The 11,352-nt window shown below is 42.6% G+C and overlaps 1 long non-coding RNA gene across 1 annotated transcript in view; it reads right to left on the bottom strand.

Moving 5' to 3' along the window:
- Window positions 1-615: 615 nt before the first annotated feature.
- LOC119969554 overlaps window positions 616-11,352 on the bottom strand; it is a 231,828-nt gene continuing 221,091 nt past the window's right edge. Inside the window, exon 6 of the long non-coding RNA XR_005461405.1 lies at window positions 616-1,738. This is a non-coding gene — a long non-coding RNA (uncharacterized LOC119969554). The remainder of the gene's footprint in view (window positions 1,739-11,352) is intronic.

Below are 11,352 nucleotides of genomic sequence, written 5' to 3'. Positions count from 1 at the left end.
CGGACAGCCAGTCTACAGCTTTGGGTGGTGCTGCTGACCGCCAGCTGAACAGGTTTCTACAGATTCAGGATTCTACATTTAATTTATAAATTTGTTCTTTCCATCACAATCTTGTATATTCCAAACTGTTATGTTTATGAAAGCATTTGAAATGCCAATACATCCCCCAAATTCTTTTAAATTGCTGCTTGTTTTGAGCTACATGAAAATTAATTTATATTAGTTGTATGTCGTAACGGCAGCCAAAGAAATGTCAAACATTTGGGCGGCTTGGTGGCACAGTGGTTAGCACTGCTGGTTAGCCTCACAGCTCCAGGGTCCCAGGTTCAATTCCAGTCTCGGGTGACTGTGTGGAGTTTTCACTTTCTCCCTGTGTCTGCGTGGGTTTCCTCCGGGTGCTCCAGTTTCTTCCCACAGTCCAAAGGTGTGCAGGTTAGGTGGATTGGCCATGCTAAATTGCTCCTTAGTGTCCAAAAGGTTATATAGGGTGCATGAGTTACAGGGATAGACTGGAGGCTTGGGCTTAAGTAGGGTGCCCTTTCCAAGGGTCGGTGCAGACTCGATGGGCTGACTAGTCTCCTTCTGCACTGTTAATTCTATGATTAGGCAGCTTGATTTATTCAGAATGGAAAGATTAGAGAGAAACAAGATTAAAGACAGTAGTGAATTACTTATTTCTTATGTGCTCCCAGAATTAAAACTGTCATGGAGCCTCACATGCTGAGAGCACGGGATGAGAAATAACTCACGTGCGCATCCCTTGTTCTGTCATCTCCAAGGGAAAACTTTGTTACAGGCAACAATGCTAACACAACTCCATCTTCAGCCTGTCTGAAACAACCTGCCTCATATCGACTATAGACCTGACACAAGGATAACATCGGTCAAGGAACGCCTCTGAATTACATATTGAACATTGATGCTAAAGTAATGGAACATTTAAAAAATCTCATACAGTATCACTGCAGATTGTTAAGGATAATTAGTCATTGCCTGATACATTGCAGTTTTAATGAAATAACATTTCAGAAAATAACTGAGCAGGTAGAAAACATGTCAAAATTAGCAGGACTGGAAATAAATGCAGTTCTAGTTTCAATATTGCTAAACGTTTGAATATGTTTGATTTCAATATTTTGATGTGCTCTGTAAATTGGCTCAGTGCACCTACTGGCAAGACTAGTAGTATCAACTTCTTTTAAGGTTTAATTACATTTAGTTAAAGTAACATAAATTTTAAAAGACAACTGTGATAATTTATTGATACAGAATAGCTGCAGGGTAATGTACTTCATTAACCAGACTAAGCAACTTTCTGCCCTTTAGTAGCACATGATTTGTCAGTCTTTCAATATAGAAGCAAGAGCAACTTAGCTTGTGATGTGAAAAGATTTCATGCGTCATTTACTTTCAAGAAGCACAAAAATTTTGGCACAAGACATTGTAAAAATAAATATTACTTCTCTCGTTTTTTTTTTGCTCGCATTTACAAGTTTTATCACAAGCTACAAAACATGACATGTTTAATCCTGTGACAGTTGGTGCTCAGCAGAATTATTTTCGGGTTGGAAAACTGCTAATCTTGTGATCTGAAAGAGACTTCTCTGTCACTGAAGCGTGGCTCCAGTTCAGCTTCACCGCCCATAACCTCAACGTCAATGTGAGAGTCACAGAATAATGAAGAACATGTCCAACCACAAAAGAACAGGCTATCTTCTTCCGGTCAAACCGAACTAACCTAGAAACACAAAGTTATAAAGTTATATTGCATGACCACCCAATGTGCATCACAACCAATCTAATGCTTTTGGAAGTACAGCAAGCCCCTGTAAGTGAAATGAAAGTCACCAAAATCCCCGAGGACCAGAGGCTGCTCTCCTCCTTTGAGAGAGCGCTGACTGGTGGTGATTTAACCTGAGGGTCACCACACATGTGATGAGGGACAAGGTTGAGAAGGAAGGGTTTTAATGGATAATGTGAAGTAGTAAGTCGCAATATAACAGACAGATAATTTGTTTTAGACTTTGGTTGAGGGATGCAGTGTAGTGATATGCATGAACAAATGTATGTGTAAATAGGTATAGCCTCCAACCAGTAGGTTTCAGGCAAGTAATAGCATGTGACACTGTAACCTGGAGGGAGTCTGGAGGAGAAATCATCATGGTCAGTGGTGTTTGTATTAGTTCCAGTTTGATAACATTAGTTTCCTACCCACAGTATATTATACAATAGTAAAATTAACTAGTCTTGAACTAGATGTTCTTTAGTGCGCCGATTCAGTTATTGTCTCAGTTACAAGAATGTAACATGGTACCAAGGTGTGTGACAATTTGAAAGACACAGTTTTCAAATTTGGTGAAACGGTGCTACAAGGAAATCGTGAAACATCAAAGGTAATCTCGGAAAATGCAACACTAGTGCAAGAAGATGAATACTTTAAAAACTCCTGATCAACTTATAATAACTGGTAATATTGATGGCAATTGGTGCACATTTAAACAATATTCAGCAATAATAATCTCGGATCACTCTCCACACTACACGGATGTTAGGTTGGAGTCAGGCTGGGCCCAGCACCCCGCATGGAGGCATTCTGCAAAAGAAAGTCACAAGCCATCGCCAGGTATGTAACCCGCAACCAAAATGGGGAAGTCTCAACCTTCACATTCTGGGAGGCATTGAATGCGGCAATCGGGGGGGGGGGGGGGGGGGGGGGGGGGAGATAATAGGGACAGGGCTCTTAGAGACAGGAAGGAAATGGCGGCTAGGCAGCGGCTGATCGACTCCATATTGGAAGTGGATCAATGGTATCTACGGCCCCAACCAAGGAGCTGCCGACAGAGAGAAAAATACTACAAATGGAATCTGACCTGCTCTCCATGGGAAAAGCAGTGAACCAGCTCTGCCAGACCTGGGGGGCCTTCTATGAGCATGAGACAAGGCCAGCCATCTACTGGCATACCAGCTGAGGAAGTAGGCTGCCACACGAGAGATGGCACAGCTAAGGGAGGAGAACAGTAAGGTGGTCACAATTCCAGATGAGAGCAATGGAGCCTTCGCAACCTTTTATCGAGTACTGTAAACCTCTGAGCCTCCGCAGGGGGACTCATAGATTAAACAGTTCCTCAAAGGGCTGGATGTACCAATTGTGGGGGGGGGGGAAATAGACAGGGACTGGAAGCACTGCTAGGATTGGCAGGAATCATGGGATGCTTTAATTCCATCAAGTTAGGGAGTACACTGGGACTGGACGGGTTCCAAGTGGACTTCTGCAAGAAGTTCACAGCAGCACTGGCCCCGCACTTGTGGGAGATATTCAGTGACATGCTATTGAGACAGGTCCTGCCGCCCATGCTGGCTCAGGCCTCGATCCCACTGATCCCCAAGAAAGACAAAGACCCGACGGAGTGCGAGTCATACAGACCCATCTCACTCCTGAACACTGACATCAAAGTCTTAATGAAAGATCTGGCGAGGCAACTGGAGAGCTGCTTGCCAGAAGTAATCACAGAAAATCAGACTGGGTTTATCAAGGGCAGACAGCTAACGGCAAACATCAGATGCCTGCTGAACGGGATAATGACCCCACCCCGGGGACAGGTTACCAGAAGTGCTCATTATCCTGGAAGCTGTGAAGGCCTTTGATCGAGTAGAATGGAGGGAATTACTGGAGGTATTTGGATGGTTTGGGTTGGGGCCAGAGCTTGCCTCATGGGTGAAACTATTGTACAGCGCTCCCATGGTGAGCGTATAGACGAACACCACCAGCTCTGAATATTTCTAGCTGGACAGAGGCACGAGGCATGGATGCTGCCAGCAACACAACACACAAATGGCGTCATTTTGGTTGTGTATAATAAAATGATGCAATTTATTTATGTGGGTCCATTTATTGAGATTATCACATGGGAACATTTACACAGAGGTGCGTCAGCGCCATGCCCAATCTCATCTGCTGGGCTGGATTCTCCACTCCGCCGCACCACATTTCAGCCCCGACCCGCCGGCGGGATTCTCCGTTACGCCGGCCGGTCAATGGAGTTTCCCATTGTGGCGCAGCCCCATGCTGTCGGGAAAGCCCCGGGCACTGGCAAAACGGAGCATCCCGCCGGCGGAGAATCCGCCCACTGTTTTGCATCTTTCTGGGGTGCGGTACTCGGTGGGTATCCGTCACCTCAGGCTACAAAGGTATAGCTCTGACTCTATCTTGACCACACTGGTTATTACAATGTATATAGACCACCTTTCTTTTCTTTTGATCACGCTTTAACACAAGTGTAAATTTCAATCACATTTTGGTTGTGTATAATAAAAAGGATGCAATTTATTTATGTGGGTTCATTTATTGAGATTAGCACATGAGAACATTTACACAGAGGTATGGAACCTGGAGCCGCCAGAGCTGCAGAGGGCTATATGTAAGCTCTGCTGAAAAAGCTGAAGTAAAACCGAACATGGAACACATCAAACACTTCCTTTCCATTGACGTCATGTTGCAATTGCTTAAAGGCACATTACAGCACTGTGGGATCTTTTACATCCACTGAGAGAATAGTTGGAGCCTTGATTTAATGTTTCATCCAAAGGGCTGAAATATTTACCTATATACTGTTTGTTGATGAATGTGCAGCATTCAGTAATGTGCTGAGCAAGGAGGAAGATTAATATTAGAATCTTTGATTTAGCTTTTCAAAAAAGTGAAGGTTTTCTTCTTTCAATGTTGAACATTTAAAATAACTCCTTTCCTGCCCAAAGTGTTAATACTTGATTAAGTGGATTTAATTTTAGAAAGAAGTTTAATGTGGCCATTATAATATTTGTATCTTTAATACTAAGGAGGAGATAGATAGGTTTTTAATTAGTAATGGGATGAAGGGTTATGGGTAGCGGGCAGGAAAATGGAGATGAGGCGGAGGTGACATCAGCAATGATCATATTGAATGGCAGAGAAGGCACGAGGGGCTGAATTGCTTAATCCTGCTCCTAGTTATTACGTTCGTATTTAAAGTTAATAAGTTACCTTCTTGTTTTCAGAAGGAATTATTTTTAATTGGATCAAGTTACGCTCATTATAAAATGCGTTACGACAACTGATAATATTCAACTTATAGGGCACGATTTACTGGCCTTTATTTATTGATTATCCTGCTGGAATCGGGACAGGACATGGCTGGAAGATCCCGGGAGAGGCCTCTCCGGGATTCCCAATGGTCATTATGCCTTGTGAGATCCAATGAAATTTCACAAGATGTTGTGATCTGGTGGGTGGGACCCAGACTCACAGAGTTGAGTGAGTTTAAAACTTACTTAACTCTGCCGACACCAAATCGAACCAACTCCTGGGATCTACCGGCCTTGTCGAGGAGACTGCAGCTGGGCGCCGTTCAGCTCTGGTCCACACAAATGGGAACTAGGCACAAGGGTACTTGGGTTTCCCAGCCAATCGGAGGCCCCAGGATGGTTGGTCTCTTGACAAGGGGCACCCTGGCATTGCTAATGCCACTAAGGTACCTCAGCACTGCCAGTCTCGCACCCTGGCAGTGCCACCTGGTCACCCTGGTAGAACCACCTGGGTGCGAGCCTGGCACTGTCAGGCTGGCATGGGCACTGTCAGGATCCCAGGCTGGTAGCACCAAAGTGCCCAGTGGCTTTTTGCCCATGCTAGAGATCAGGTCCTGGGATGCCCTGCCTCTGTCCGTATGGGGTGGGGTGCATGGCACTCAAGGGCTTCCTCCAAAGGATGAGTTAGGGGTGTCTGGGGGTCACGTGGGGATCAAGAGATTTGGCGCCCTGCTCTCTTCCTACACTGAGGAGGTACGCTAGTCCGAACTTCTCAGTGAAAGAAATGAGGCTGAGTCCGGCCTTGGAGGGTCAATCCCCTTTGCGACCTGAAAAAGAACGAGTGCCATTAGATAATGGGGTCATTTCTGGTACTACAAGCGCTGGGAACGACCCCTCGATACCTGCCAGTACTTCCTGGGTTTATTTGTTAGATCGCGCCCATAGTTATTGAACTTTAATGTTCAGCAACGTGTTTGGTGTTAGGTTTTTATTTTAAGTTTTAATCCTGAACACTCCAAACTGCAACCATACAAACTGACTTTTAAAAAAATCATGATGAATACAATTAAGACTCCAAATGTTTTCACAGTGACGTTATTGCAGTGTTAATGTAAGCCTACTTGTGACAATAAAGAATATTATTTTTATTAAATGTAGTTACAACAAATAAATCTGATATGTGTGACAATCTAGAAGAAATACAAATGTAATCAGTGGCTACATAATTTATTTTCATCTTCACAAATAAAAAAAATATTCTATGGCTGTGGTTTATGGAAAAAAATAACTGAGAATGTTTCAGTATATTAATTCAGCATACTAACTGGCACAGAAATAGAGAGATCAGGAAGATAAACAGATGGCTGAAAGAGAGATACAGGAAAACAGGATCCCATTTCATTGGGCACTGGGACAAGGACCGGCACATGGAGGAGCAATATGACTGGAACGGACTACATCTAAGAACCAGTGTTCTGGTGGAAAGGGTAAAAAAGGTTACGGATAGATCATGGACTCTCAATTTACTCTGGGTCTAATTTGTACTTAAATATTCTCAATCTTTCTCAATTTGTGCTTAAGATTTTGCATTCTTTCGTGCTGCCTTGGCCAATTTTGGATGAGTTTCACTGAAAGAGGCAATTGAAAATTCTAGATCCATAACTATAAAATCCCATCACTTTATTTCAAACAATTACTGATAACACATGAAATTGCCCGCACAGCAATGTGCTCAGCATCTAACTAGAATGCAGAAACTGAAGGCAATTATTGGTACAAAAGAACAAAATGTAGCCAGGGTGACTGAAACATGAATACATAAAGAACAGGGAAAGGAAGAAGGGGTTGAGATAGCTGTACTAGTTAGATACCACATAATGACAATTGAATAAAGGAGCATAATGAACATTAAGATAGAAACAGTATCCACATGGATGGACATACATTAGTGGGAGTATTCTACAGAACACCTAATTGCAGAAGGGAAATGGATGAAGAGGTTTATGGAGAAAGCTATGAAATGAGTAAAAACATCATGCAAGATTTCAACCACCTCAAAATAAACTGGCAAGAAGAGATAGGGGGAAAAGGATTGGGATTTTGAATGGTGTGCTCAGTACTTTCCTACCCAACCACAGCACAATCGCTGCTAAATGTAGAAATAGGAAATGAAACAGGACAGATAACAGAAGTAAATTTTGTGGAGCACCTAAGCATCAGCAACCATAATGTAAAAAGGTTTTAAATATCTGAGCTCCCCAGTGTTGTATTTGTGGGTGAGAGTGGCAGGGGGATGGGGGGAGTGCACCATAGAGGCGTGGGTAATCACCTTTGAAAATTCCAAAGTTAGGTTTACATGGCAAATGCTCTGAAGTGACAACATCCCCTATCAAGCCAACCCCCAGCAGACCATACCTGTCCCAACCCAAGGCACTCCCTCCTCCTTCCCCCAACCTTCCCCTCACAAAAGGCCCTACTAGAATCGAAGGCCAACGCCCACCCCCTCACCTGCCCAACTTGACCAGAGAACTGACATCTCCCTTTCCCCTTGACCCGACAGCCTCTTTCTACATCTATCCCAGGCGCACAGTGGTAAGCACTGTTGCTTCACAGCGCCAGGGTCCCAGGTTCGATTCCCGGCTTGGATCACTACCTGTGTGGAGACTGCATGTTCTCCCCGTGTCTGTGTGGGTTTCCTCCCACAAGTCCTGAAAGACGTGCTGTTGGGTAATTTAGACATTCTGAATTCTCCCTCTGTGTGCCCGAACAGGCGCCGGAATGTGGCGACTATAGGCTTTCCACAGTAACTTCATTGCAGTGTTAATGCAAGCCTACTTGTGACAATAAAGATTATTATTATATACAGACCACAAGACAAATCAAAAGGTGCTTTAAATTGCAAGAGTAAAAGAAAAAAACTTCCAAAAGTGAAATTCAAATAATAAAATGTCGGCCTTTCGGCCAGTGTTTAAAAGCTGCTGCGCTCTCTGCTGGAGGGAAAAGTGGAAGGCAGCATAAATAGTAATTGATCTAGGTGTAGTTGGATGATGGACAACAGCAGTCGAGCTCCAGTAGATGTACGACGTTTCACAAGACATAGCCTGAAGCAAATACCCTGGCAGGAGTCGTTACAAACTGGACAGGAGGCAGAATATCTTTCCCAATATGACTTAGTAAACATAAATTTTATAGTTCTGTTTTCCATTCCAAACCTTTCTTCCAAACATTTCTGCACGTATAATTTGCCCAAACACCTATAGCAACGATTTATTTTGTCCATATCCACGTGTACTGTTATTTCACAATAACATTCTTGCAAAGGATTAAAAATGGGGAAAAACTGACTTTCTGAGCTTCAGAAAAATGATGCACACCACAGAGCTGGACATCTTGTCGTCTGGAACGGTTAACTGGATTTTATGCTGGTAAAAGAATGATTAGCATCAATGCATTGTGACTACCTACTTTTCATGCTCCCACTAATGAAATTGCACTCTACAAGATCACACCCATACAAACTGCTTGTTTCTGCCATTTTAGTACTGGATTGCGACCCATTTTGCAACAAGGTAGAAAATGTATCCTTTTAGTGAGCCGACCGCTTTTTGGAACATCTAATTTGGTGTGAAATTTTGATTCTCAATATTCATGCATTTCAAGAAGGGAATTTTTCACTTCCTGCTGAATATAACTGGGACCCAAAAACATTTCTTACCCTGTGCTGTAATATGATTTGTCTACATTTCTCAAAAGCGTTTAATGTTTTAAAGGTACAAATTATCAGTGATAATTTAATTCTAATCATCCATACTAGTCACAAAATCATTTTAGATGCACGCTCAGACAAGTATTCTTCATATTTTTGGTGGGTAATATTTAGTGTCATCAAGGTGACAGATGTTGGTTCTGTAAAATGAGACATTTTCCCTACATTTTTGGCATTGAGTGGTAGTAATAAACATGCTCATGTTAAGCAGACGCTGAGCCAAATGTAAGGAAAGCCTGTATCTGCTCTGCCTCAGCAATTTGGCTTAATCCCAACCTCAGCAGAACATTGTCACTATATCAATGTGAATGTTTAATTTCTCACATTCCCTATGTTTGTGAGTGAGACAAAGAATTATGTGCAATTGCTTTGTTGTAGAAACTGGCTTGAGACGACTTTCATACATCAATTTATTTCAGGAACCTTAAAGCCATTTGTGACAGACTCTGAGCTTATTAGGCAGATTCATAATGGATAATGTTAAAAATTCACTGTTTCACCCAGCGTTTGAAAACACTTTAATTTTTATTCCTAATACTAATATTAGTTCTTTTAGGATGAAAAGGAATAATGTTGATATGGTGATAATTACCTTTAAGCCTTTTCCACTGAATAGAATCTCCCTCTTCAAATGACTTGCTTTATTTCTGTAATGACCGAATCTAGCTAGAACAATTGGAAAGACAATTTGTAACATATACTTATTTTAATGTCTGGCTTCTACCAATATCACTGGGGCCAATACTGTTGTCCCACATAGCAGGACCTCTGCCTGTGCCCAAATTAACATATCTTGTTGAAATTATGCCTCATCTACTCATTTGACTATTTTAATGTTGCTCCCAGTGTGTTGGTTGTGATGTGTTGGGGTAGTCCCACAGTTTTCAGGGAAACATTACTTACAATACAAATAAAACATAAATAAAATGTTTAAGAAGAGACTGAGGATGGTGCCGGATCAAAATTGTCCTTTTCAGCCCCCACTGTGCTGCACCAGTTAAGACACGTTGTACGAGTCAAGGCCACCAAGTCATTGCACTGCTCATTTGCAATGGATGCCATCAGACAGATAAAACTTCTTATCTGCGCCAGTCTTTGTTATCGGGAGAAGGGCGCACTTATGTTGTACATTGCCCTTTGATCTTGTGCACAACTTGCACCCAGTTTTCAACCACCCTATACATTTCCACCTGCAATACTTCATGGAGCACAGAAAATGCTGAAAACCTTTCTGTTTGTTAACATGGTGTGCCAGATCTCAAAGCGGCATAACATTTTAATGCTGCAGGCTGCATTCGATTTTTGGTGTATAGATTTTCAATTCTCACTGAGGTTCAAAAAGGATTAGAAACACAGTTCTACAGTGTAGCCACCGAAGTTGGCCATTCCCTCAATACAAAATGGAGGAACGCAAAGCTTGCAGGTTAAAATGGACAATGTTTGCAGCACAAGCAGGCTGCACCAAGCCAATGTGTATTCTGTCTGCTAAGAGAGCAGACAGCACCGAAACGAACATTCCTCATACTAATGAAGCAATCTCCCGGACAGTTAACATAGCAATGGAACGATCCCAGGGACAATGGACACAAATAGAGAAGTGATTGCAACAGTGTATGGGAAACCAGACACCCCAGCACCAGTGGGGTTCAAAAACAAAGCACCTGAAGGCCCGCCCAGTAGCCGAGAGATAGCCTCAGTATTGGGGGGATTCAAACAAATTGATTGGGAAGAGACCCAATCGATTCCGAGCAGGTGAAGAGTCCGCCCAAAAGGGTGCAAAGCCCTAGGACCTATAAAAGACAGGTTCCACACTTAGTTCGCTCTTCTTGACCAGCCCTACTCTCTGGACCAGCCCCTCGACCAGCTTTTACCAAAAAAGACCTTGAACGAGAGAGTGGAGAGGTTTGGGACAGCAGCCGCCATCAAGTAAGTGTCTCACAATGATCGCTACCAGAGATAGACACTCCTGACCCCTTTTTAACTCGTACCAACCTGAAGTCTGCAGACCAGAGCAGAGCATGAGGCCTTGTCCCCTGATCCGGCAGTTCCCTTTGAGATAAGTATTGGTTTATTTAGCGGTAGGAATAGTTTAATCCTCTTAGCGTGCGCATGGGTAGTATTATAATTGTTTTTTAACAAACTCAGTTGTTCGAACTTACTAATTGGTGTATGGTTTTATTGCTTTGAACTTGACCTTGAAACTTGTGGCGGTATCTTAACGATACCTGGCGACTCCAGAGCTAAGTAACAAAACAGAGCCAAATTGAGTGTTAAGCACACTCACCCAGAACGAGCAACAACAGACATGAGCTCGCAAAAAGACTTAGGAAATGAAAAATGTCTTCTAAAACAAGTGAGACAATTAAACTGAAGTGGAAGCAAAACAACAAAAGTATTACGTAAATTTTTTGTCGTTTATATGCCAAGTCAACCTAAACCTTCTCTGTTCAATGAATGTGTGGAACAACTCAGAAAATGCAATTTATGTTAATTAATGCAAAAATAGTCAAAGATATTCTGACACC

Source organism: Scyliorhinus canicula, chromosome 7 (genome assembly GCF_902713615.1).
Source record: "Scyliorhinus canicula chromosome 7, sScyCan1.1, whole genome shotgun sequence".
Taxonomy (NCBI): Eukaryota; Metazoa; Chordata; class Chondrichthyes; order Carcharhiniformes; family Scyliorhinidae; genus Scyliorhinus; species Scyliorhinus canicula.
The sequence above is the reverse complement of the archived record's forward strand: the minus strand, read 5'-3'. Positions and strand labels throughout refer to the sequence as shown.